General features: G+C 38.4%; 1 protein-coding gene across 8 annotated transcripts in view; it reads right to left on the bottom strand.

The window, feature by feature from the left end:
* Positions 1 to 27,849, bottom strand: part of PHC2 (polyhomeotic homolog 2) — a 107,563-nt gene that overhangs the window by 67,543 nt on the left and 12,171 nt on the right. For 2 of the 8 annotated variants that reach the window (XM_009453278.3, XM_054665557.2), the window contains exon 1: positions 1,600 to 1,703. The exons of the other annotated variants lie outside the window; for them this stretch is intronic. The gene's annotated coding sequence lies outside the window, so the exon portion shown is untranslated. Of the gene's footprint in view, positions 1 to 1,599; positions 1,704 to 27,849 lie in introns of those variants that run through there. 8 annotated transcript variants of the gene reach the window in all.

Here is a 27,849-nt window from a genome sequence, read left to right as displayed (position 1 = left end):
TTAAAAATGCAAATTTTCAGGTCCACAGTGGTTCTCAGACTTGAGCACACAACAAAATCACCTGGAGGGTTTGTTAAAACAGATTGCTGGGCCCCACCCATCCCCAGACTTCTGAGGCTGCTGGTCCTGGGACCACACTTTGAGAACCACTGTCTTGGAGAATGGTGGGGAAGCAGAAGTGGAACAGAGATTGTGCTCTATTTTAATGTTTGAGAACTAAAAGGTAATGAAAGTCGCCACTGGAGAAGAGGAAGATGATCTGCACTTCAAGTCCTAAAGGCTTTGCAGAGCATCAAGTTCATTCCATTTAGTACATGTACTCAGAAAGGGGATTTGAGCCACTGTACGTTAGTGATGGCTTTTTTCTTTCAGGCAGGAGCTTTGAGCCTTGTTAGGCTCACCCACTGGAGACAGCAAATCACTGTAGGGGACTGTATGCTTGGGAAGATCTTTTCTTCTGAGTCTTGGTTATTGGCACATACTCTGCCTTGTTTCTGATACATCTGCATATTTTTTACCACTCCTACAAAATGGTCCCCTCTGCATCATGCCTAATACTATTCCCTTTGATCAGGAAAAAAAAAAAGGCAGTGCTTCTATTTTATCATTTAAATTAAATACCTTCCAAAAATTCAGATGTGGAGCTCAGAGAGGCTGAGCTGAGGAGACAGAAGAAGGGAAAGACAAGCCAGAGAGAGTACACAGAGGAATCTCAGAGGAGGCAATGGGCAACCAGACACACGAGGAGTCGTTAATCTGGCAGACAATGAATGGCAAAAGGCAATTAGCTTGGCTGGGGTTGTAGCAAGCCAATGAAGTATGCTGTATTGCAACTGAGGCTCTAGTGTAAGGGCAGGGTCATTGCTAGGGAGCTCAAAAGGAAGGCAAGATAAGGGAGGTTAGAGGCGAGAAAGCCACCTGGGGCTAGCACAGAGGGAAAGGAAAGTGCTAACGGTCTTCATGGATATTCATTACCCAGTGGAAGCATCCAGGTGTGGCTGTGTACTTGCCAGGGCTCTGCACACTGTTATTCAGGACACAATCTTGAAAATGAACTAGGTGCTTCAGCTGTGTCCACACATACGTGCGCGCACACACACACACACATGCACATGCACATACACAAATGCTCTCTTTAGACTGCTGCCTCTTCATCCACCTGTCTAGTCTATGAGGTCCTAATGCAAGGTCCACATGCTAAACACTGGCGGAGTCATAACAGACACAGTTCTAAACTTCAGTTTATGGGCTCCCTTTCCTATCTTAAAGCATGCTTGTTTTTTCTGTTATGCCTCATTCACATGCGCATTCTCACGTTCTGTTCCTTGCAGGTGCTCTACGGCCATACTAATGGATTCTTATCTGCCTATATACATTCTCCAGACACACTCGTTTATTCACTTCACTAGAGTCATTCCCACATATTAAATACTACCTCTTGCTTCTAAAAAGCACTTCAAATCTCAAAGTTGCTTCTATTATAGCTCCTGTTCCTGCTGTCTGCAGGGCCCTCCTAGCTTTGCCATTATTATAAAAAGGAAAATGTACCAATATTGGTTTGACTGAGTAAAGAGCCCAACCCAAAGCAGATTGTCCTACCGTGGGATGCAGGTTTGTGGCTGTGGTGTCCCCGCCTTCAAGATCATCCCATTTATCTGTCTTTGTTCCACTCCCTCTCTCTTCCTGCACAACACTGCAATCACACACATACTCCGTGTTGGGAAAAAAAAAAGGACAGCCTAATTTCCTGATGATTATGTTGTTACCTAGCAACAGCCAATCAGGGGCTGGGCTTTTTGCCTGCAGTATTTCATGCAAATAGTTTGGAGAAATTGCAGGGTAACCCAGGCTGCTTAGTCTGTCTTCTCAGGGGACACATTACAGAATAAACCAACCCAAAAGGGGACTATTGAAGCCAGGCACATGCTTCAGATAGCAGGCCATCTGATCCCTTCCCTTGTCCCCTCGATCCTGTACCCCCTTACAAAAGCATGAGAGTTCCACAGATAGACACTCAGGGAGGCCATAAACTTGAAAAGAAGCTCATTAGCAGCCATCATTTTCCCTGGATCTTTGTTAGTTATCACTGATAACTGGCGCCCAGAGCAACCTCGAATACTCTGAAAACCCTACCTTCCTACTTCCTAGGAAGGCAAAGAATGCATGCTGCATGCTCAGTAGTTGTCTGGGAGGATGTGATGGAGAATCCTCAGCCCTCCTGTTTAGAAAGGAGCTAAGCCTGGCACTTCTACCCTGATTTAGAAGCCTCATCTGTGCCCATGCTGGCCTCAAGTGCATTCTTCCTGGTGCTGACTGGAAAATCCTCATTTAAATGGTTGAACAAAACAATGAGAGAAGCCACATCACTTATAAGACCTTTTCAAGAGGTTTTTTGTTTTTGTTTTTGTTTTTTTCTTCCAACAAGTACTGAGCATTTGATGTAAATCTTGTCAGGAGCCACACACACCAACTTTCTGTGCTCAGGGACCAGTGCAGTCTGTGTGGACCAGAACCATATGAAGTGGACTCAGGAGATAGTCTCCAAGCCTGTCTCCTCAGAGTGAGCAGGCTAGGCTTCAGAAGGTAGGTTGATTTTGCTGTCATTGTTGTTATTGACTTGATGCTCAGTAATCCAGAGCCAATGAAGGCAAGAATAAACGATGACCTCAGCTGCTGCACAGCTCTTCACTGTTCTCTTAATACCAACTCTACCCAGCAGTCTTGCAAAGATGTGTTGTGGGTTACATGGGGACAACGAAGAGATGGATCAGCCCACATCACCATCAGGAATGGAAAACCAATTCAAAATCCCTATCCTACTGATTTGGAGTTTTACATACTTTTAGTAAGACAATAGGTAATTATACTCCAATCATTAAAGGAAGTGGTGACAGCTCTCCAACCTCTGACATTCACAGCCTCACATCCAGAGCCATATTATAGAACCAAAGAAAAGAACTGTCAATCTGCCTTTGTTCAGAAAGGCAGAGTTAAGGAATCTCACGTATCCTGGGGGTTGGGGAGGGCAATGGATAGCTCTATTTCCACTCCTGTCCTATAATAAATTTCAGAAAATTTTTGAGTCAGGCACTTCTATCCTCATAGCCTTGGAATACATAATAGAAACCATATTTTACAGAAAAGGACACTGATGAGTAACTTGCTCAAACTTATACAGTTACAAAGTGGCAAAACTGGGATTAAAAAGCAGATCTTTTGACTCAAGTGAACTCTGATGTCCAAATAATCCAAGAACACCATCAAGTCTTTATAGCAGCAAAAGAAAAAAAAAAGTAAAGGAAAAAGGGGAACAGCAACAGAAAGCCAGTTTTCAAAGTAAAAAAAAAGTCAACTTTTTGCACTTATCATAGGCACCAAAAGGTCTTTAAACTAGAGTTAAATGTTAAACCTTCAGTGACTCTCTCCTCCAGCTGCAAATCAGAACCACAGCAGTGCATGCTGGAAACACCAATGCCTGGGCCCCACTCCTGATCAACTAATTAACTAAGAATTTTTTGGTAGGGGGAGCAGAGAGGCAATGTTTTTATTTTATTATTATTCTTTTGAGACAAAGTCTTATTCTGTCACCCAGGCTGGAGTACAGTGGTACAACTGTGGTACAATTATGGCTTACGGCAGCCTGGAACTCCTAGGCTCAAGTGATTCTCTTGCCTCAGCCTCCGAAGCACAGGCACACACTACTGTACCTGGCTAATTTTTTATTTTTTATTTTGTAGAGATGGCGTCTTGCTTTCCTGCCCAGGCTGGTCTCAAACTACTGGGTTCAAGTGATCCTTCTGCCTTGGCCTCCCAAAGTGTTGGGATTACAGGCATGAGCCATCACGCCCAGCCAAAACAGCGTTTTTAAAGCACTTCCCAGGAATAGCACAACCACTTTGGAAATCAGTCTGCCAATTTCTTATAAAACTAAACATTCATCTACCCTATAACCCAGAAATTCCATCCTTAGGAATTCACTCAAGCAAAATGAAAACATATGTTCATAAAAAGTCTTGTACAAATACGTTCATAGCAGCTTCATTCATAATAGCCCCCAAACCTGTGGTATATCCACACAATGGAATGCTATTCATCAATAAAGAGAAACAAAATATTAATATGTGCAACGACATGGATGAATTTAAAAAATACTATGCTGAGTAAAAGAAGCCTTATACAAGGGTACATACTACATGGTTCTATTTATATGGAGTTCTTAGAATAAAGTTAATCTATGATAGAAAAAAATCAGAGCAGTGGTTGCCTCTGTGGGGTATGGGGTGGGGAATGGCTGGGAAGGGGGAAGAGGGAATTTCTGGGGTGATGTTGATAGGGATTTGTACTACATCAATGCATGCCTCTGTCAAAATTTACAGAATAGTGTTTTTCAAATTTGTGCATTTTGTTGTATATACATTTTACCTTAAGATAAAAATAAACAAATAAATATTGAACTCTAGTTAATGATATACATACTGAAGTGTTTAGGACTGAAGTATCCTGATGCCTGCAATTTATTGTGAAATGCATTAAGAAAAGATGAACTGATGATGTATAGGGGGATGGACAGTTGGACAGATATGTGATAAGGCAAGTATGGTAAAATGTTAATTGTAGAATCTGGATAGGATACATGTGACATTCACTGTATACTTATTTCAACTTTTTGGTATGTTCAGAACTTTTCATAAGAAAATTTGGGGACAAATTACCCAGGCGATTCCAATGAGCAGACATTGGGGTAAAAGACAAATTTCAATTATCTTAGTTGAAAAGTGTGAAATGAATACTATAGGGCCCCTAAATCTCCAGAGATAATTGCAATCACACCTCTCCCCTCTCCTCCAAAATATCTGAAACATTGGAATAAATGTCCAGATTGAAACAAGACTTCCTAGTATTAGGCTAAATCATACAAAAACACTGTGGCCTACTTATCACTGGACTTATGTAGGACACGTCATTTAACATATGGCCTCATGGGACAAAATATTTGAAATTAGGACAGTCGTGGAAATTTTGGGCAATATGGTATCTATAATGCTTTAGAATTAAAAAACCTTAAGCCAACCTCAGTAGGTGTGACAGTAAAGTACGAATTCACCACTCAGTCTATGGCTTAAGAGCCCCTATTCAGCCCCTGCTTCTCCTCCAGGGTTTGTATCCCTAGTCTTCTCAGAGCCTGCTGTTTTCTGTAGCATTTCCCCATGGTGGGCCACAAATCCACAGGGTTAATGCAGGATCAGGTATTTGGAGAGGGAGAAGCTGGCACGTGGTATCTCAAAGGACCTGAATGGACAGTTGATTTTAACGGGGTGGGGAAGGGTGAGGGGAGGGGTAAAAGGGGAAATAATGCAGTCAAGTGCAATCTGGGGCCCTTATTCCCTGAGCTATCCCATTTATTCTGCATAATTGCTTCATTTCCACTGCCAGTGCATCTCAGAATGAATTTCATTACCATTGCCTTGGATATCATATTGATTACCAGTTTCATCGATCCCTATCTTGCTAATTAGCATATAAATTAGCCATTTGGGGGAGGCATTAGGCAAAATTGAATTTTCTCCTTAATCTTCTTTCAGAAGGTAAATGAAAATGGATGTGGCCTGTTAAAGCCCATGGCCTTCCTCTGACACAATCTAAGTGCTGTTCACAGCCAAGGAACCCTCTCGTATGGGGAGAGGGTGGCTTGTGGAAGGCGGCTTCCTGCCCCGTAACTGATAAGAGCTGCGGTCAGAATCCTTGAAGAGTTTTCACAAAAATTTGAGGTAGAGGCTTTGCAAGCTGAGATGCATTTCTTTGGAGGAGACACTCTGAGCTGACGGACAGCAGTGTCCTCCTCCCACACAGACACAAGAGGAGGCCCCTTGGTACAGCACTTCCTGTGGTGTTCACTTTCAAGGCTGAAACGGAGAATGCCACTCGCTCTTTGGTTTAGTGTTAACACGAGGAGTCTGGAATCAGATGGTCTGTGGGAAGGCCTGCTCTGCCTCTTATCAGCTGTGTAATCTTGAGCACATTCACCTCTCTAAGCCTTAGTTTCCTCATCTGTGAAATGGGGATAATCACAACACCTACTTCACTGAGTAGCTGGGAGGATGAAGAGAGGAACCATATATTCAGAGCATTCAGCACAGGGTCTGGCAGCAGCACCATCACCAGGCACCAGAGGCCAAATAAAAATCTTAGGAAATTGAATGCCAGGGTTCTCCAGAGGGAGCTGCTCAGCTCTGAAGTAAACATTACCAGGTGCTTAGTCCTGGGAACAGGTCACAGGCCAGTAGTTGAGGGCCACTTCTTGAGTCTTTGGAGCATGTTGAAAATGCAGAATCTTGGGCCCCACCCCAGACCTGCTGAATCTGAATGAGCATTGCAACAAGATCCCCTGGGTCATTCACGTGCACATTAAAGCTTAAGAGGAATTGTTTTGAGCCATCCTCTTAATTATAATCTTACCCTGTTAGACAAGGAGGAGACTTCGCAGAAAGGTTAAGTAACTTGCTTACAGTCCATCCATGGCAGAGACCAGATGAGGCCTCGGTCTCCTGACTCTGAGACTGGTCCAGATTCAGCTGTGGCCCTCCTGAGTCTGTTCCTCTGGCAGCACGGCAGCTCTCTGCCCTCTTTGTTTGGGGTGGTCTCAGTGGGTGGTTTTGGCCCTGCCTCAGGATACATCCACCATGCACTTTGAAAGGAGATATTCCTTTGGAATATTGTTGGGGGTTATGAAGCCTGGTTACCAGGATGACCTCTGCAGAGAATACTGATGCGACAAAGGAAAATACCCTTGATGACCTCTGCAAATGCTTGCCTGCCCTTTGAACTCAAAATGCTTCAGATAAGGATACACAAGAAATCGCAGACAGTGATGCCTCCCGGGGAGTAGGGGGAGGCATGCTTTTCACCGTATACTCTTTTGAATCTTTTGGACTTTGTTCCCTGTGCATGTAAAAAAAATACTTAAAAATTAATTGTTAAATAATATTACAAGAATGCCTCAGACAGATTGCAACTAAAAACAAGACCCCATCTGGCTCTGCCATTAGATCATCTAGCCCTGCTTATGATAGCACTGCTTTTTGCTTCTCTTTGCTCCTGAAACCTGAAACTGAAAAGCATTGTGGAAAGGCTCTGAGGCTTGAGTGCAGATGTAGACTCTGGTCTTGCTTCAGCACTATCAGATTCCTCAGCAGGATGTGAAGTGCTTTGCAACATTTTAAATGACATTAAGTAAGTGTAATTATGATTTAAACCCCACCTCTACCCCCAATAAATCACAGCCAGAGGAAGGAGAGAACTTTTGTCTAATAGGCTTCCCCTAGATTTGGAATAACCAATCAAAATGGCACTAAGCTTGTTACAAATGTAATATGCATAATATAATCCCATTGTTAAGTACATGTTACTTAATGTATAGCTTAGCTGGGAGGATAGATACCAAACGTTAACAATGGCTGCTTCGGGTGATAGTGTTACTGCTGATTTTTATTTTCTCATTTGTCCTTTTCTTTATTTTCCAAATGTCTATGTATCTTAAAGTATCTGGGCTTGAACACCACAGTATTCTTAGCACAAAACATAAGGGAAAAGATGCTCACTTCCCATCTGAACATTCATTCACAAGCTGGTAGTGCAGTTCTGCCCACATTGGTCCTCTGCATTGAAGTACCTGCTGAACGAGGGGCTGCAGGCATTCTTGGTTTCCCAAAGCTATATTCCAGTAGATACAGGGACTTTTTGGTAGTTTTCAGAGCTAGAAAGCACACACAGATGGGAGGCACTGGTTTCTAGGATGGCTTCACAACAGAGGGCACAGTTGGCTAAAGTCAATTCCTGACTCAGACATTGACCATGAAGTGTTCTTGGGGCAAGTCCAGTTGACCTCGATAGCCTTGCTGATTGTTGCTTGGAGGGTAGGTGAAAAAGACACGGTTTCTTTCTTCAGGCAGTCTGGGTCCAGAGTTCAAGGAGTTTTACAGTATTGGAAGAATAATGAAACTATATACAAGGCAAAATGTGAAAAATTCTACTACAGATGTACAAAGTGAACAGTAGAACAAAACAGTGTGTGGGGTTGGGGTATTCAGGCCTGAATAGGATCCACCTCTGTCCTGCACTATGAGTGTGACTAGGACAAGGTGCTATGCTATACTGAGTCACTGTTTCCTTATCTTTAAAGTAGAAAGAACAATCCTTGAAGGGACCCTACAAGGAATAAAGAGGATGTGTGTAAGACTTCTAGAATAGTACTCACACAGAGCAGGTGCCCTACAAAAGGTGCTGGAAGTATTATTACTTTGGGCACTGAGCTCACAAGGGCCACATTATAGTCACATTATCATTATCACTGCCCCCATTTGGAAAAAGTTCTAAAGAGCCACAGATTTATAGATGAATGGATTCCAAAAAGCTCCAAGTTCTTGGCTCCACGTTTTCCTGTCAGATGCCATGCGAACAGGTCAATCTTCTTATTTGCTAAAATAGACTTAAGCGTCTTGCCATTGGAGATGTGCATAGAATAGAAGGAGCCTGCTTAGCCTCTGGACATGTTTTCTTGTTTTCCAGGCCTTCACATAACCTAATGTGTGGCTTATGTTTCAGGACCATGACTCAATCCACTCTTTTGAAATTTCTATAGCAAGGCCCCTCCACCAGTCACTGAATTTGGCAGAGAAGCCCGGTGCTACTAGAGGGAAAGGGAACAAGTGGAAATAAAGGAATAGAAGTTACAGTCCCTGACCCCAAGTGACTTTAGGTAGGAATGCTCAAGAGACTGGCGGGGGCAGGGTTGGGGGAGCTTTAAAATGTTTACAAAATAAAATCAAGTGAATATAAGTAATTCAGTTATATCTAATTTCCATAGAAACTATGTTTCTGGAAATTGATAGGTCAGTATTTTTATTTATAAGGCACTAGGGACTCTTAGAAATCAGTAAGAAAGAGAGATATAACTTAGTAGAAAATAGGCAAAGGATATGAGCAAGTAGTTCATTATTATTTGTAAAAAAAAAGTGATAAACCTATAAAAGGATGTTTAATCTCATTCATATCTAAAGAGATGCAGGACAAACTAAGTATAAGATTGGTAAACATTTAGAAATTTAATAATACGGAGGGCTGATGTAAGGTGAGTAATATACTTCTTATACGATTGGTAAGAATATAATTTGGAATATCTGTTTTAGAGGGCAATTTGTCAATATTTTTAGCTGCATACTCTTTGACCCAACAATTCTGTTTATAGGAGTTTGCACTCAGGGATACACATCCCCCAAGTTATTTTAAGATCTATGTACAAGGATATTCACCACTGCATTGTTTGTCATAGCAAAAACCTGGAAACAAATCAAGTATTTATCAGTAGCGCAGTACTAGGAATAATAATAGCAGCAAAGGCAAGAATGAAAACGCTAGCAGTTAACATTTATTAAGCACTTACTGTGTAGCAGCCAGGCTCTAATGCCTGACATGAATTATCTCATTTAATCTTCACACCAATTCCATGACATAGGCATTGCTACTTTGACCATATTATAAATGAGGAAAATGAGACTCACAGAGGTTAAGAAACTGTTCTAAAGTCACATAGAAGGTGTCAGAGCAGGATTCTGGGACAGGCAGTCTGGTTCCAGAACTCAAGCTCTTAACCACTATCACACACACACATTCACATCCACATCTATACATATGCACATAACTGAATACTCTGAAGCAGTTAAAATAGTATAGTAAGTACAAAAGCATTAAAGAGTAAGAATTGTACATGTTGACAGGAAAGATCTCTGAGATATATTATTAACTGAAAAGATCCATGTTGGAATAATGTGCTTCAGATAGCTGCCCTTTGTGTTAGTAAAAAAGGAGGTATGTCAATGCATCATCATCTCATTCTTGTCTACATTAAAAATAATAAATAAATAAATAAATAAAAGCATTAAAGGAATTGTCTGAAGGTTAACAGACTCCAGTACAATTATAAATCTTTTTGTAACATAAAAATTATATCCATCTTGGGCCAGGCATGGTGGCTCACGTCTGTAATCCCAGCACTTTGGGAGGCCGAGGTAGGCGAATCAAAAGGTCAGGAGATCCAAACCATCCTGGCTAACATGGTGAAACCCTGTCTCTACTAAAAATACAAAAAATTAGCCAGGTGTGGTGGCAGGCACCTGTAGTCTCAGCTACTCGGGAGGCTGAGGCAGGAGAATGGCGTGAACCCGGGAGGTGGAGCCTGCAGTGAGCCGAGATTGCACCACTGCACTCCAGCCTGGGCGACAGAGCCAGACTCCGTCTCAAAAAAAAAAGAGGCTTTATAAGTTAATTCTAAAATATATATGGAAATGCAAAAGACCAAGAATAGGCAGATCACTCCTAAAGAAGACAATGCGAGAATTGCCCTGATATCGAGCTCTACTAGTTAAGAAAGTTTGGCATTAGCACTATCTTTTGGATAGACCCTATTCTTGACCTCTAACTGTTAGCACCTCTTACCAACTCCGCATTTTAGTGATATCACATTGGAAGCTTGAAACTGGTCATTGTGGGAGTATTTATACCATGGAAATCAGCAAATACTACAAATTGGTACTTTTTGTTTATAGGAAAGGAGTGGGAAGAGCTAGTTGCTAAACATTTACCACTTAATGGAACCAAACAGAAGTTCCCAAAATAGACCCACACATTTATGAACACTTGCTATATTACAGATGGGTTTATCAGGTCAGTAGGGGAGGACTGGACATCTCATTAAACAGTATGGGAAAACCAAGCATCCACATAGAAAAATGAAATTGATCTCCCACCTCACAGCAAACCTCCCAAGTTAAAGTAGACTAAATATTTAAGAGGAATAGACAAAAATACAAGATTTTTAGGAGAAAATGTAGGACAAAATAATGACTTTACAGTAGGAAAGGATATTTTAAACAAGACTGATAAATTTGACTACATTAAAAGAAAAAATTTATGTTCGTCAAAGGCATAATAACAAGCCTTACACTGAGAAAAAATATTTCTATCACACATAACAAAAAGAATTTGCATCAAAAATATTTTAAAAATACCTATAACTCAAAAGTAAAAGACACAACAGAAAAATGGGCATCACACTTGAATTGAATTTTCTCTTTTGTGAAATACTACATGGCCAATAGACATTTAAAAACTTCACTTTATTAATAATCAAGAAAATGCAAATTAAAACTACAATAGGATAAAATTTCATACTCATGAAATTGGCAACAATTCTAGAGACTGACAATATCAAACACTGGGGAGGATATAGAGCAATGGTAATGGGTAGGAGTAAAAAATGATTCAATCACTTTAGGAAACAGTTTGGTATTTCACAATAGAGTTGAACATACCCATATGATATGGCCTAGCAATTCTATTCTTATCTATACACCTATCTTAGAAAAACTCTTGCACATATTCATAAGGTGACATGATAATGATGTTCGCGGTGGAATTGCTTTTTAAAGCAAAAAACCAAAAAACTGGAAATGACCCAAATACCAATCAAAAGCAGAATGTAAAAATACATTATGGCATGTTAATTCAATGGAATGCTATACAACAGTGAAAATGACATACAATCTCAGGTATCAACACAGACAAATCTCAAAAAGATAATGTTGAACAAAAGAAGCAAGACTCAGAATGAATACAGTATAATTCCATTTATACAGAGTTCAAAACCAGTTAAAACTAAAAAAGTATATTGTAAAAATAACAGTATATTGTTTAGGAAGTCACTCATATGTTGTAAAACTATAAAAGAAAAGCAAGGGAAAACTCTTTTTTTTTTTGAGATGGATTCTTGCTCTGTGGCCCAGGCTGGAGTGCAGTGGCGCGATCTCGCCTCCTGGGTTCATGCCATTCTCCTGCCTCAGCCTCCCGAGTATCTGGGACTACAGGTGCCTGCCACCACGCCCGACTTTTAAAATTTTTTTAATTTTTTTATTTTTAGTAGAGATGGGGTTTCACTGTGTTAGCCAGGATGGTCTTGATCTCCTGACCTCGTGATCCATCCACCTCAGCCTCCTAAAGTGCTGGGATTACAGGCGTGAGCCACTGCGCCCGGCCCACTTTTTTTTTTTTGAGATGGAGTCTCACCCTGTCGCCAGGCTGAAGTGCAGTGGTGCGATCTTGGCTCACTGCAACTTCCACCTCCCAGGTTCAAGAGATTCTCCTGCCTCAGCCTCCCGAGTAGCTGGGACTACAGGTACCCACCACCACGCCCAGGTAATTTTTGTATTTTTAGTAGAGACAGGGTTTCACCATGTTGGCCAGGATGGTCTCGATCTCTTGACCTCGTGATCCACCCGCCTCGGCCTCCCAAAGTGCTGGGATTACAGGCGTGAGCCACTGCACCTGGCGGGAAAACTTATTACAACAGTTTAAGAGTGGTATATCTGGGCAGATGAAGAAGGTAGATGCAAACAGGGAGGAGCATATGGGTGTCTTCTAAAGTTCTGTTTCCTAAATTGGGTTATGGATAAATGTTGTTCACTTTATTTTTCAAATACTACATATACATTATACTTTCTTCTGCATAATTATACATTTCATGGTAAAGCAAATGAAAAATCATATCAAATATCTACTCTACGGAAAGGTACTGTGGATGTTAAAATGACTCAGATTCCATCTCCACTCTGCTAAAATTACTTTCACTGAGGTCAAAGACTTCAATGTCACTAAAGGTAATAAACATTTTCAATTCTCATTTTCTCTGGTGTCTCAGCAGCATTCAACACTGCTGACCATTCTTTTCCTTGAAACAGTAAATACCCTTGGCTTTCATGAAACCATATTCTCCTGACCATTCCTTCTCAGTCTCCTTCAAAGGCTTGTCTCGTACCACCTAACCATTAAATATTGGAGCTCCTTAAGATACATCCATGAAACCCCATTTTTTCATATGCTGTTCTTTGTCTCTAGACACTCACATCTATGCCTATGGCTTCAATTACCATCCATACATCAAAGATTTAGATCTCCAGCTCAGACCTCTCCTCTGAGTGAAGTATCCCATTATCTTGTCAACACCCCTACTTGGATATTTCAAAATATCTAAATTTTAACCTGTTAAAATGGAAACTCATGATTTCCCTGCAAAACACTTCTTCTAATATTCCTTCTCAGTGAATGGCACTGCCAGTCATCCTTGACAATTTTACTTGATTAAAACAAATAGGCTTTTGTTTTTCCTTCTATAGAATAAAATAACTCACTTTCTTTTCTTCCTAGGAAAAGGTTGAAAATGAGGAAAATAATTTTGGTGATGCCTGTAAGTTGAAATAAAATCTTTCAAAAAAAACCCCCACATCACCTGGTAATTTAGTTTTCCTACATAGAGGTAGCTTAATAAAGTTAGTTCCTTTCCTTCTAATTAAGAGTTTTTCCAAAACACAACAGTAATACTATCTAATTATTTTCCTCTCTTTTAACCCCTTTATGTATTTTCTTGTCTCTTCTTTCCACTTCCCTTTTGCACCCAATAGGGTCTTAAATTGTTTCTGATTTTTCTTTATTTCTTGTTTCTACTTTTTTCCTTATTTCCCTCATGCCCACCTCTCTGTGACTGAATCAGAAGATGGTACTTCAATCAACAAATATTTATCGAGCACTCTGGGATAGAGTGATGAGCAAGATAAGGATCCTACTCTGATGTGTTTTATGTCTGGAATGGGGAGCAAACAATTATGAAGTAAATAGCATGAGCTAATTAAGGAATTAAAATTGAATGATATGAAGAATAACAGGTTGCTCTCTTAGATTGAGTGGTCACGAAAGGCCTTTCTGAGGAGGTTATATTTAAATCTGAGACAAGGAGACAGTCATTGCATTACTTTGCATTAGTTGGTAATGAAGACCCTATCAGAGAAACAAACTTGGCATGTTTAATGGCTGCACAGTAGACGAGAGAGAAAACTGTATAAAATGAATGTATGAATTAGATGAGACAGGGCTTTGTTTACCCAGAGTAAGAAATTGGAGTTCATTTATTTAAAAAAGTATTCTTTATAATACCTCTAGGATCGGCAGTGATGTCTTCCTTTTCATTCCTGATTTTGGTTATCTGTGTCTTTCTTTTTTTCTCCTCAATCAGTCTTTATAAGGATTTGTAGTCTTTATTTATTTTTTTCTTTTTTGGAGACAGAGTCTCGCTCTGTGTCACCCAGGCTGGAGTGCAGTGGTGCAATCTTGGCTCGCTGCAACCTCCACCTCCTGGGTTCAAGCAATTCTTGTGCCTCAGCCTCCCAAGTAGCTGGGACTGCAGGTATGTACCACCACGCCTGGCTAATTTTTGTATTTTTAGTAGAGATGGGGTTTCATCATGTTGGCCAGGTAGGTCTTGAATTCCTAGCCTCAAGTGATCCACCCACCTCAGCTTCCCAAAGTGCTGGGATTACAGGAGTGAACCACTGCACCCGGCAGCAGTCTTATCAGTCTTTAAAAAGAATCACCTTTTGGCTTTGTATATCCTCTCTATAAGTGTTTTCTATTTCATTAATTCCTGTTCTTGTCTTTATTATTTCTTTCCTTCTACTTTCTTCAGATTTAATTTGTTGTTTTTTCCCCTAACTTCTTTAGATGAATTTAAAGCCATAAATTTTCCTCTAAGCTCAGCTTTATTTACTGAAAAGTTTATATATAGTATTTTTCATTATCAGTCAGGAATATTTTCTAATTTCCACTGTGATGGATTATATATGTGTACTGCTTAATTTTCAAATATTGGTATTTCCAGTCATCTTTTTCTTATTGAATGCTAACAATACACTGTGGTCAGAGAGCATAATTATGTGTGGTTTTAATTCTATGAAATTGTTGACACTAGCTCTGTGATCCAATATAGAGTCATCTTTTATAACTGTTCCTTCCATGTATGCTTGAAAATAATATTCTGCAGTTGTTAAGTACAGTGTTATATATATGTCCCTTAGTGAAATTTGACAATTGTGTTATTCAAATCTTATATATTCTTACTGGGGCTTTTTGCCTGCTTTTTATATCAAATGCTGAGAGAAGAATGTAAATATAAAACACCTTGATAATGAATTTGTCTTTTTCCTTAGAGTTGTGGAATTTTTGCTTTAAGTATTTTGAGGCCATTTTATTTGATGAATATAAATTTAATATTCTTAGATTTTCCTGCTAAATGGACATTTATTATTTTGAAGTAATCCCTTTTATTTCTAGAAGTATTTTCTGACTCATTATAATTTTGTCTATAATTAACATAGCAATTGGGCTTACTTTTGATATATATTTTCTTTACTATCTTTTCATTTTTAACTTTCTGTTTACTTACATCAGGATTTCTCCAACCATGATATTGGGGCCAGGTAATTCCTTGTGTGTGTGTGTGGGGGGGTTCAGTTCTATGCATTGTAGTTTACAATGGCACTTCCCCAGGTTATGACAACCAAAAATAAGTCCAGACACTGTTAAATATCTTCTCGAGGGCAAAATCACCCACAGTTGAAAACTTACTGACATATTTTAGGTGTGTCTTCTGTAAACAGCAGAGAGTTATAGTATTATTTTATCCAGTATGACAATCTTTGTCTTTTAATGGGAACATTTAGTCCATTTACATTTGATGTAATAGAGGCAAACTCTGTTTTTGTTTGCCTCAAAATGCCTTTAATTTTCCTTCTGGGATACTCATCTGAGATAAATTTTCCTTCTGCCTGGGTCTACTTGTTAGAAGAACAAATTTATTAGGCTTCTTTAATCTGTGGATTTGTGTTTTTTATCAGTTAAGGAAAATTCTCTGCTACCATCTCTTCCAATATGCCTCTGTCCCAAAACTCTCTTTCCTTATCTTCTGGGACTTCCATAAGGGTATGTTAGTAGGTATTCTTATTCTGACCTGCATGTCTCTTACCCTATCTTGCATATGATCTATCATTTTCTCTTCTCTGCTACACTCTGGATGATTTCTTCAGACTTATCTTTCAGTTCTGACCTCAGCTGCGTATGATCTACTGATTAATATGTTCGCTGAGTTCATAATTTTGATTGTTATATTTTTCACTTTTGTAAGTTCTATTTAGTTTTAAAACAATCTGTTACAATACTTTTTATAGATTCCCTTCTTGCAGATATTTTCAAGCTCATTAAAAATCTCTTTATACATAGTCAGGATAGTTACTTTACAGTCTGTCTCATGATTGCAATTTCTGAAGTTTCTGTGGGACTCTGTGTTGTTTCTGCTGTTTACTACTCAGGGTATCTTGTTATTCTGTGAAAGTGTTATCTTTGACTGTTGGTCATTATACTAGAAAATAAATATTTTCAAGGTTAATAAATGTCCTAAGATAATGGCTCCATTCTCTAGAAATGATTTTTCTTTGCTTCTGTCAAGCACCAGAAGACACTACTAGTATGGAACCATCCTAGTCTACCTATGTCAAAAGTTTGAGGTTCCCTGGACTACCTGAGTGACACAAACTTGAGCTGCTCCAGTAATGGTTTACTTCTAGTTCACTCTTACTTTGAAGGTGGAGCACTTGAGATTCCTGGATTAAACAGGGAGGTGGTTTATCAGATTTCTTACCCTGGGCAGGCTCTCAGCTTTGATTCCTGTCTTCCTTCCCCTATAAGACTACCAAAAACTCAGCCTGACTACACAGATATTTCATTCAGACTAGTAAATGCCTTCAGAGAAAGAGAGGTATTTTTAAAATTCATTATTCTGAGAGAGTATTTTTATTTAAAAACAATTGCAGCAAATTTACATACCTAATAATCTCAACACTTTAAAAAAATGGTACAATCAATGTGTTTCATAGAAATAGATGAAGTTAAAAACAATGAAGTAGTCATCAGGTTAGCTTTCTCAGGAGCTGGCATTCCTGATACCTGTGGTCAGGTTTCTGGCCTGTCCCTGATCATGTGGGTCCAGAGCACAAACAAGGTGTGAGGGGGGAGAAAGAGGCTTTGAATGGTGAGTTTACCTCGTGGGTTCTTGTTTTACCCTAGATTTTGGCCCAAGCCTATTTTATTATTTTGTTAGCTTTTTAGTACATGTAAGAAAATTTAAAAAATTTATTTCCCTCAGTTTTTTAAGTTGTCCTTGTCATCCTAATTATCTAGCTCGCCATTACTGGAAGTGAAAGTTTCTGGATTAAGTGTGATGGAAAGCTGGAGAGGGAGTGAATCAGTTGGTCTATTTTTGTCACATCACGTCAGAATCTGTTTACAAGCAAAAAGAATAACATATTTAAATCATCAACCAATAAGAAAATAGTTTGAATTGTATGAATTTATTTGCACTAGTTTGCTTCAAATGGAGCTGCACTAGTTTGCTTCACATGGATGTATATTCTTTCTCCTGACTGGACAGTAAGCTCTTGAAGATTAGATACCCTTTCTGTTTTTAGTAGTTTTTTTGTTTTGTTTTGTTTTTGTTTGTTTTTGTTTTGAGATGAAGTCTCGCTCTGTCACCCAGGCTGGAGTGCAGTGGGACGATCTCGGCTTACTGCAACCTCCGCCTCCCAGATTCAAGCGATTCTCTTGCCTCTGCCTCCTGAGTAGCTGGGATTACAGGCATGCGCCACCATACCCGGCTAATATTTTTTTTGTTTTTTTTAGTAGAGACGGGGTTTCACCATGTTGGCCAGGCTGGTCTCGAACTCCTAACCTTGTGATCTGCCTGCCTCGGCCTCCCAAAGTGCTGGGATTACAGGCATGAGCCACCGTGCCTGGCCTGTTTTTAGTAGGTTTTAAGTATATCTCTCATCCTTCCTCTAGGACCTGGGACAAAACGATAAAATGCCAGTCTTCTTGACTTCCTTGTTACCATCCCAGGGCTTGAGAGCCCCAGGAGAGAACCAGACTCTCAGGAATTCATCTCTTTCCCCATCTCCCACCTACTTGTTGTAGACCACTAATTGAATACTGCGAACAATGAGAACTACTTTACATGAAGCTTGAGAATTTAATCAGAGTGCAAGAATATACAAGTAAGTAAATACAAATACAGAGTTTGATACTGTTCAATCATGAGTAGCTTAGAAGTCAAATTTTCTCATATACTCACTGCTGAAAGACATATAAATTGGGGAACATTTAAAAAATATACATCTAGAGCCGTAGTATTTTACATAGGTTTTAACCCAGTAATTCCATGTTTATTAATTTATCCTTAAAATAATCCCAGGGGTTCACAAAGATTCAGCTACCTGAGTGGTCATTACAAGAGGGGAAATTGAAGATTTAAAATCCCATTGGTAAGGATTAGTAATTGTACTTTCATATAATAGAATATCATATTTAAGGACACAAAAAGGTTCATAGTAAGGTGATAAAATCAGTTTAAGAAAGAGTGTGTAACAAGATCTTTTTTTAAATAAGAAAATGTATGCACTCATAAATTTAAAAAACTAGAAGGATATAAAACAAAACATTAACAGCATTACTTCGGGGTGCGAGGATAACAGGTTTTTTTCTTGACTATGCTTATTCCTCTCCCCCAAATCTTCTATAATGAAAATATATACTTTTGTAATAAAAATAACATTCATTATTAAAAAATAAACTAGAGTTCCCATATCTAATAGGCCACCTCAGACCAGCCCTTTCCAGGCCCAATCTATCTATCACTGGTTGGCAGAGAAGTCCACATTCTTCCAATTCTATAGTCTGTCCCACTTGGTCCATACATAGGTTTTTAGCCACCAGAAGAGTAACATTCATCCATCATTGGATAGGTGTCTCATAATATATATTTGGTGAACTGAACTGATTGCAGAGAGACAGAAATTTATTCACATAATGCTAACAGAATGTCACATACTTAAAACATGATAGTTTTCTACCATTTTAAACTATCCTTACAGGCATTATATTATCTCTCACACTCAAACTAAATAAAAATATTTTGAAAGAATACCCAAAGGGGAAACTATTACTATAATGACTTCATGTATTTTCTCTGGAAGGTCTGTTTGTTGAATATTTAGTAGTTTTGTATAGTGCTGGTCAATAAGGCTTAATTGCCTCTGCTGCTGAATTGCTTGTCACATGGAGAGAATCAAACCTGCCCCCACTCCTTTATGGAAAAAATGAATGCCTGGAATGAGCTGGAATTTCCAGGAAAAACATACCAGTTCAATTTGCATTAATCCCTGTGGGATTACTGCACTGATGTCATTTTTAATATGCCTTACTCTTCCCCTCTGGTTGGCATGATCCATCATCTCTTTCCTCAGCTGGCTTTGCTGCTTTTCCTTGGAGAGCAGATTGTCTTTGTGAATGACTCTCTCAGGGAGCATGTGCAGGAGAAGCCAGAGCCTCACTCCATGGGAACGTAACAGACAGAGCTAAAGAATGGGCTAAGAACAGCCGCTGAATGGAACAGGTCATGCTGCTTCTCGAAGCTGAAAAGGCCAATCCTGTAAAAGAGTTGATGAGAGCACCTAATCGGGTTTGACCCCACAGCCTGTGTGTATGCAGAAAGGACTGGGAAATGTAACTTTGCAAATGAGAAGGGTAGCGATATTCCAGGGCTGCTATCCAGACACACTTACTCACTCATCTGCTTGATTCAATTTTATTTGTACAAAGGGTTTGTTGAGGCAATGGGCAGCCTAAGCCTTTAGGGATCAAGGGCTATGCAAATAAAACCTTAATGGAAGATTAAATCAGCTGATGTCCTCCTCAGTGCTATTTCCATTTGTAGGACTGGAACTGGCATTGGGGGAATGAATCATTTTTACTACATTTAAGCATTGATTTTAAAATACCTTCTTTACAAAAATAGTAGCCATTATAATTAAACAGGACTGGAAATACTCAGTAACAAACAACAAAAACCTTCCTTTATATAAAGAGAACAAACATCATATTATGGTCACAGTTAAATAGCAAGCATGATAAATGAAGGCACTAACTATGGGGGTCCTTATTTTGTTTATCACCCAATGAAGAACCAAGTCTTTCTTCACCTGGAGACTTCCGTTTATTATGATTACTAGTCCAAAATAATTTCTAAATATGGAATGAATTACATTTCGATAATTATATGTCTTAGCCAGCCAGCTTCATTACCCAGTATATTCATTTCTTTAAAAAAGAAGTTCTCAAAAGAATTAAAATTATTTTTCTGTGAATTATGGGAGAAATAAATAATCTGAAAGCTAGTATAAATATGATATTCTCCTTGTACTGGTTTATATTTCACTAAAATATACTTAAATCACTAATCAAGAAATCTCAATATAATCATTTGTTCTCTCCCAGAAGAAATATTGCTGTTGATTATTATATCATTAACATATAGTCTTTAAATTGAGAGACAACTAGAGAATAAACCTAGAGATTCTAAACTACCTTAAGATACCGCTAGTTCCCCAGAAATGCACAGAAAAACATACTGGAACATCTCTGTTTTTTTTTTTTGTTGTTGTTGTTATATTAAGGCAAAGTTTAACATAAAAAAATCTAGCAATGTAAATCAGCATATTAATAAAGAAAGTGATCATATGATCATCTTTTCTTTTTTTTTTTTATTTTTTTGAGACGGAGTCTTGCTCTGTCACCAGGCTGGAGTGCAGTGGCATGATCTCGGCTCACTGTGACTTCTGCCTTCTGGGTTCCAGCAATTCCCCTGCCTCAGCCTCCCGAGTAGCTGGGACTAGAGGTGCACGCCACCACGCCCAGCTAATTTTTTGTATTTTAGGAGAGGTGGGGTTTCACCATGTTGGCCAGGATGGTCTCCATCTCCTGTCCTCGTGATCTGCCTGCCTCGGCCTCCCAAAGTGCTGGGATTACAGGCATGAGCCATTCGCACCCGGCCTGATCATCTTTATAGACAAAGGAAAATTATTTGACAAAATTCAATACTCAACCATCATAACAATTCACAACAAACCAGGAATAGAAGAAAACTTCCTCAGTTTCTTAAAGGACATCTAGCAAAAACCTACAGCTAACATCATATTTATTAAGGGAAAGATTGAATGCTTTACCCCTAAGATTGAGAATGGCCATTCAATTGTCTTTTCAATATCATACTGGAGGTACTAGGCAGTGCAATAAGGCAGGTAAAAAAAGGTTTAAAGATTGGAAAGGAAGAAGTAAAACTGTATTTGCAAACAACATAATTGTGTTTGTAAAAAATCCTAAGGAATCCACAAAAAAATCTATTAGAACTAAAGTAAATTGATCGAGGTCACAAGATACATTAACACAGAGAGGTTAAGTAACTTGACCAGGGTTACAATTATAATTAGTAACTGGAAGAGCCAGAATTCTAGTTAGACTGGCCCTAGAGCCTTTCTCTTAACTATTAATTATATGATAACTTAAAAATCAAAGTGTTACTGTACACATACACACACATGTGCATGCGTGTGCATTCAAACACTAAACATCACTTTTCCTTTTCTATTCAATTACCACCAGCTTTACCCTAAACTTTGGTGAAGAGGAATAAATAAACAATACCTGAATCTTGAATCCTCATTCTGTATATAGAAAGCATGATCACTGATTGCCCTAATAAAACCAAAGTTATAGATTTAATCCTTGCACAGGCCAGCACATTTCACACTGAAAAAACCCCTCACTAATACAGTGCCAGATATATGTACCCTATCTAGCCACTACCCTAATAAGTGGCAAATCCTCAAGTTCGGTGCAACTTATCTCTAATACTAGAAAACAAAACTTGAAAGAGTATTGATGATGCATCAGGAGCATAAATCTTGTAACTGAAGGATAGCATGGTCATTGAAAAATTCAGAAACAGAATTAAAAGCTTGACATAGATTTCAAAAGTAAGGCACTAATGCCCAATTAGTCACAAGCCAAAGTAAAGGCTGGCAGCATTTTTGTCTTTATAGGAAACTCAGGGTTATCATCAGGGACCTTACATATGGACTTGTTTTTTTGTTTGTTTTTGTTTGTTTGTTTTGAGATTGAGTCTTGCTCTTGTCACCCAGGCTGGAGTGCAATGGCACAATCTCAGCTCACTGCAGCCTCTGCCTCCAAGGTTCAAGTGATTCTCCTGCCTCAGCCTCCCAAGTAGCTGGGATTATAGGCATGTGCCACCACACTTGGCTAATTTTTGTGTTTTTGGTAGAAATGGGGTTTTACCACATTGGCCAGGCTGGTCTCGAACTCCTGACCTCAGATGATCCCCCCCGCCTCGGCCTCCCAAAGTGCTGGGATTACAGGTGTGAGCCACCGTGCCCGTCCTGGACTTTTAAGTAGTTATAATCAAGGTTGTCTGTACCACGACAACAGAAATAATTGGATAACTACTGTTGCTAAATTGACAAGCATTTATTAGGGCTACTATCTAACACTGAAGTCTTGAAATATAGCCAGTCCACTGACACTGGATACTGACATATAGGCAGACAGAAATGACAACGGGAGCCTGAGGTGGCTTCCTCATGATGAATGAAATAAAGGAGACTGCAGGCAAAGTGGCTGGTGCAGGAGATTATTCAGGCCCAGCTAGTAAACAGTCACAGAAAAATCACTCAATGGCAACAATCTCAAAAGTGAAGCTCTTTATGAAGACTGTAAGTTTAAAAGACAGTTGCAAACACAGTCAGACTTTGCCGATAGTGACTACAACCTCAAACTAAAAGGCTTGTCTTTGAGCAGCAGGTGGTATGGTATTGGGGATGTATCAGTCTTTTTCAGTAAAACTGGCCTATATAGATAATAACAAAGTGTATTCACTGCTTTATTGTTGTTTTGATCCACTGTATGTAAACCATGAACTTCAAATTATTTTCCTAACGAAAAAAGCTGTAATTATCCATCAAACTCTGTCTTCGAATGCCTCCTGTGGCCCAGAGTACATGACTGCAAGATGGATGACCCAATGTTGTGTTTGTGGTCTACTGACAACTGAATTATGGTGCTACTGAGGGTAATACAGCATGGCATTGTGAGAAACAGCATGGTATAATGGAAAAACTTGAACTCATCATTTAGTATCTCTAGATCTCAGCTTGTTCATTAAATCCCTTAAATGTATATCTAAAAACTGAGTTGGCAGGGCTGTTATGAAGATTAAAATGCCTGGCATATATAAGATACTAAATAAATAAGTGCCCATGCATCATGTTTACATATGTATTCTCTCTCTCTGTCACACACACACACACACACAAACACACACACACACACACACGAAAGGTTAACAGTTGAGGTTGATTTATTGCCCCAAATAACCTGCCCCAGGATAGATTATTGTAGTTAGCCTCACTTATTTTCAGTGTGGCCAGCAAGGACAGGGAGCAAAATCCTAATTCTGGGGCCAGACAGTCTGTAGTTAGTGGAGGCTTCTACAGTTTAAAAAGTTAACGTTTGTCAGATGTTCTCACTATTGTTTTGATATTTATCTCAATGGTTCTGAATGTTTTATTCCTTGTTTGAATATTGGGATGTTTATCAAAGCAAACATTTAAACACTGAAGCCCACTGACAAAGAATTTAAATAGACAGTAGGGCAGTTAAAGGGTTTATAGCCAAGATTCAGTAACTGGTTACAGCTCCGTACAACCATGGATCTGCAGTAAATCACACTCTGGTCTACCTTAGCCTTATTTTGAAATTCCTTTTCAACCCTCTGCCATTCTAATAGCAATGAATTACTCTCTAATCGTATGCTAGATAGCAAGGTGGGGAAGATCTAAATCTCCTAAATCCTATTTTTAATTTATCACGTAGAATTTTATTACTTTAAATGCAGATCTACTTTTTAACTATTCACAAGCCATATTTTAAATGACAGAATTTCTTTAAAGAAAGGAATCTACTAGTAGTCAACATGTAAGTTCTCTAAAAAATAAGTTTGAAACTTCTATTTAGAAGTTAAAGAAACAGGGACCAGATTTACTCTCCTGCCTTAAGCAACTAAAAAAATTGGACTAAATATAGAAAGAAATGGTTTTCAGACATTGGCTGACAGGCAACACAGGCCTGTGATCGCTAAGAAAAGGGACACAAAGTGAGCCCTACGAGTGTACCAGTTTACTGCCTACAGACAGTTCCTGGATGCAGTACAGGGAGGGGGAATGGATCTCACTGAGTCGAGGTGTTGAGATTAGACATCCAGGAGGGCAAAGTGACTAGAATTTGTGGGACAGAGAACTGGAGATAGAGAGAACACTCTGGAGTTCTATCGACAGGCCTCCCTAGAGTCTTTGACTAAGTACTGGTCTGCACATGCATGATAGGAAACTACTCAAGACTACTGGAAGGGAGCAGGCAGAACCATTCCCAGAGTTCTTACAGGGCTGTAAATAGTTTGTGTTCACATCTATCTGAGCAGAAAGACCTTGTAATAGACAAGGAATTAGATACAACCCCCAGAAGAATATTGCCAAAGTAGTGAGGGCTAAATTGGTTCTAGACCAATGGCTGCTCTGGACCCACCATAATAAAGCTTAAAAGCAATGTTTGAAAGGATCAAAGTAATCCTAGGTAACATCCAAAATAAAAGCCAACACTAATTAAAGAAATATAATGAAATTTAATAATCAAGAATATAAAATTAACAATACCTAGTCCCCCATAAAAAATTACCAGGCATGCAAAGAAATGGGAAGATCAGACTTTTACCCAGAAGAAAAAATAAATAAGTAAAAACGTACTCAGAAATGACATGGATGAAAGAACTAGCAAACAAGTATATTAAAATACTTTTACTAAATATGTTCCACATGTTCAAGAAGTGGAGGAAAACATGAAATGAGGACAAGAGAAAGGGAAAGTGTAAAAAAGACATAAATTAAACTTTTAGAGACTAAGAATACAATATCTGAAACCAAAAATAGACTGGATGAGATTAACAACAGATTGTAAACTTCAGAAGTAAAGATCAGTGAACTTGAAGACACAGAATTAGAAATTACCCAAAATGAGGCACAGAGACACAGGAGACTGAATACAAATGAACAGAGCATCAGTGACCTGTGGGACAATATCAAGCAATCTAATATTCATGAAATTGGAGCTCCAGAAGGAAAAGAGATGTGGGGAGGAAGGGAACATAAAAAAAATTTGAAGAAACCATAGCTAAAAGTTTTCCAAATTTGATGAAATCCATAAATCCAAGCATAATATACAGAAAGTGACTCCAAGGAACATCATAATAAAACTGCTGAAGTGATGAAAAGAAAACCTTAAAAGTAACTAGAGAAAAAAGACATTACAGCAACATAGATAAGAATTACAGCAGATTTCTGGCCAGGAGCGGTGGCTCACGCCTGTAATCCTAGCACTTTGGGAAGTTGAGGCGGGTGGATCACGAGGTCAGGAGATCGAGACCATCCTGGCTAACACAGTGAAACCCCGTCTCTACTAAAAATACAAAAAAAAAAAAAAAAAAAAAATTAGCCAGGCATGGTGGCAGGCACCTGTAGTCCCAGCTACTCGGGAGGCTGAGGCAGGAAAATGGCATGAACCCAGGAGGCAGAGATTGCAGTGAGCCGAGATCACGCCACTGCACTCCAGCCTGGGCAACAGAGTGAGATTCTGTCTCCAAAAAAAAAAAAAAAAAAAAGAATTACAGCAGATTTCTTCTCATAAACTATGCAAGCCAGTAGGCAATGGATAGACATCTTTAAAGTCCTGGAAGAAACTATTAACCTAGAATTCTTTACCTAGTAAAAATATCTCTCAAAGGTAAAATAGAACTTTTCAGACAAACATTGAAATAATTAATTCCAGTAAAACTGCACTATCAAAAATATTAAAGAAAGTTATTTAGTCTAAAGAAATTGATAACAGAAACACAAAGGAATAAAAAGGACATCTGAAACAGTAAATAGGTGAGTAAATATAAAGGTCATGTTTCCTCATTTTTACATATCTTTAAAAGATAATTGACTACTTAAAGTAATAATAAAATATGTTAAATAAAATATATGACAATAACTCAAAGGACCAGAAGGGGAAAATGGAAGTATATAGTTTTAATGTTTCTCTAATATATATAAAGTGATATATATTATTTGGAGATAGACAGGGATAAGTTAAAGACATATGTTATAAACAGGAGGACAAATACTAAGAAAAGATAAAAAAAAGACACATAAGCAATAATGCAATAACAAGGACAATATGGGGTCAAGATTAAGAAACTCAAACAATCCAAAATGAGGCCAAAAAAAAGAGAAAAAAAGGAACAAAGAACAGATAGGACAAATAGAAAACAACAGCAAGAATGTCAATTCAAGGCCAGCTATCCCGATAATTATAGTAAATGTAAATTGTTTACACATCCCAATTAAAAAGCAGAAATTTTTATATTGGATTAAAAACCAAAGATATGCTTTCTACAGAAACATACTTTAAAAATAAAGACATATATAGGCTAAAAGTAAAATGGTGGAAAAGATACACCATGCAAACAATAACCATAAGAAAGCTGCAATGATTATATCAATATCAGACAAAATAGACTGCAGAAGGAATATTGCCAGAAAACAGAAGGTAATCTTATAATGATAAAGGGGCAGTTCATCAAGAGAACACACAATCCTAAACGTGTATGTACCTAGTAACAGAGTTTCAAAACACGTACAGTAAGAACTGATGGCACTAAAAGGAGGAAAACACAAGTTTACCACTATAGTGGGAGACTTCAATACTACTCTCTTAGTAATTGATGACACAAGTAGATGTAAAAATTAATACAGATATAAAAGACTTGAACAACACTACAAACCTAATTTAGATATATAGAACATTCCACCTAATGACAACAGAATATACATTCTGGGCCATAAAATAAGTCTCAATAAATTTAAGAGAACTGAAATCATATAAAGCATATTCTCTAAGCACAACAGAATTATACTCAAAAGCAATAACAGAAAGCCATTAGGAAAATCTCTAATATTTGAAAACCAAACAATGCACTTCAAAATAACTCATGGGTCAAAGAAGAAATCCTAAGGAAAATTAGAAAATATTTTAAACCTAGTGAAAACAAAAACATTACGTATCAAAATCTGTAGGATATAGCTAAAGTAGTACTTAAAGGAAATTTTACAGCATTAAAACACTAGTGTTAGAAAAGAAGAAAGATCTCAAATCATTAACCTCAGCTTCTATTTTGTTAGAGAAAGAAGAGTAAATAAAATGCAAAGCAAACAAAAGGAAGGAAATAATAAAGAGTGGAAAACAATGAAATAGAACACAGAAAAACTAGAGAGAAAACTGATGAAATGAAAAGCTGGCTCTTTGAAAAGATCAATACAATTGATAAACCTCTAGCCAGACTGATCAGAAAAAGGAGCAAGAGCAAGAGAGAGAAAGAGAGTGAGAGAGAGAGAAAGAGGACACAAATCACCAGTGATAGGAATGAAAGAAATCTTATAGACATGAAAAGGATAACGAAACAATATTATGAACTACTTTATACCAATAACTTAAACAACTTAGGTGAAATGGACAAATTCTTTGAAAGACACAAACTATCAGAGCTCACTCAAGAAGAAATAGATAACCTGAATAGCCCTATAGCTATTAAAGTACCTGAATTCTTGGCTTAAAATCTATTCACAAAGATAACTCCAGGCACAGATGGCTTTATTGGTGAATTCCATTAAATATTCAAAAAAAAGAAACAATGCCAATACTATATAAACTCTTCTGGAAAACAGAAAAAGAAACTCCTACCTACTCATTTCATGAGGCCAGAATTACCCTGATACCAAAACTACACAAGGATATTTAGAAGAGAAAAAATATTAAAGATAAAGGCTACCTAATGGAAAAGGTTAAAAACAGTGAACACAGCAGAAAACATGGAGAAGAGGCTAGAAGATTGAAAAGACTTTAGACACTGTCACTTTGTCC

Source organism: Pan troglodytes, chromosome 1 (genome assembly GCF_028858775.2).
Source record: "Pan troglodytes isolate AG18354 chromosome 1, NHGRI_mPanTro3-v2.0_pri, whole genome shotgun sequence".
Classification (NCBI taxonomy): Eukaryota; Metazoa; Chordata; class Mammalia; order Primates; family Hominidae; genus Pan; species Pan troglodytes.
Note: the sequence above shows the minus strand (reverse complement) of the source record. Positions and strands in the feature narration are given on the sequence as shown.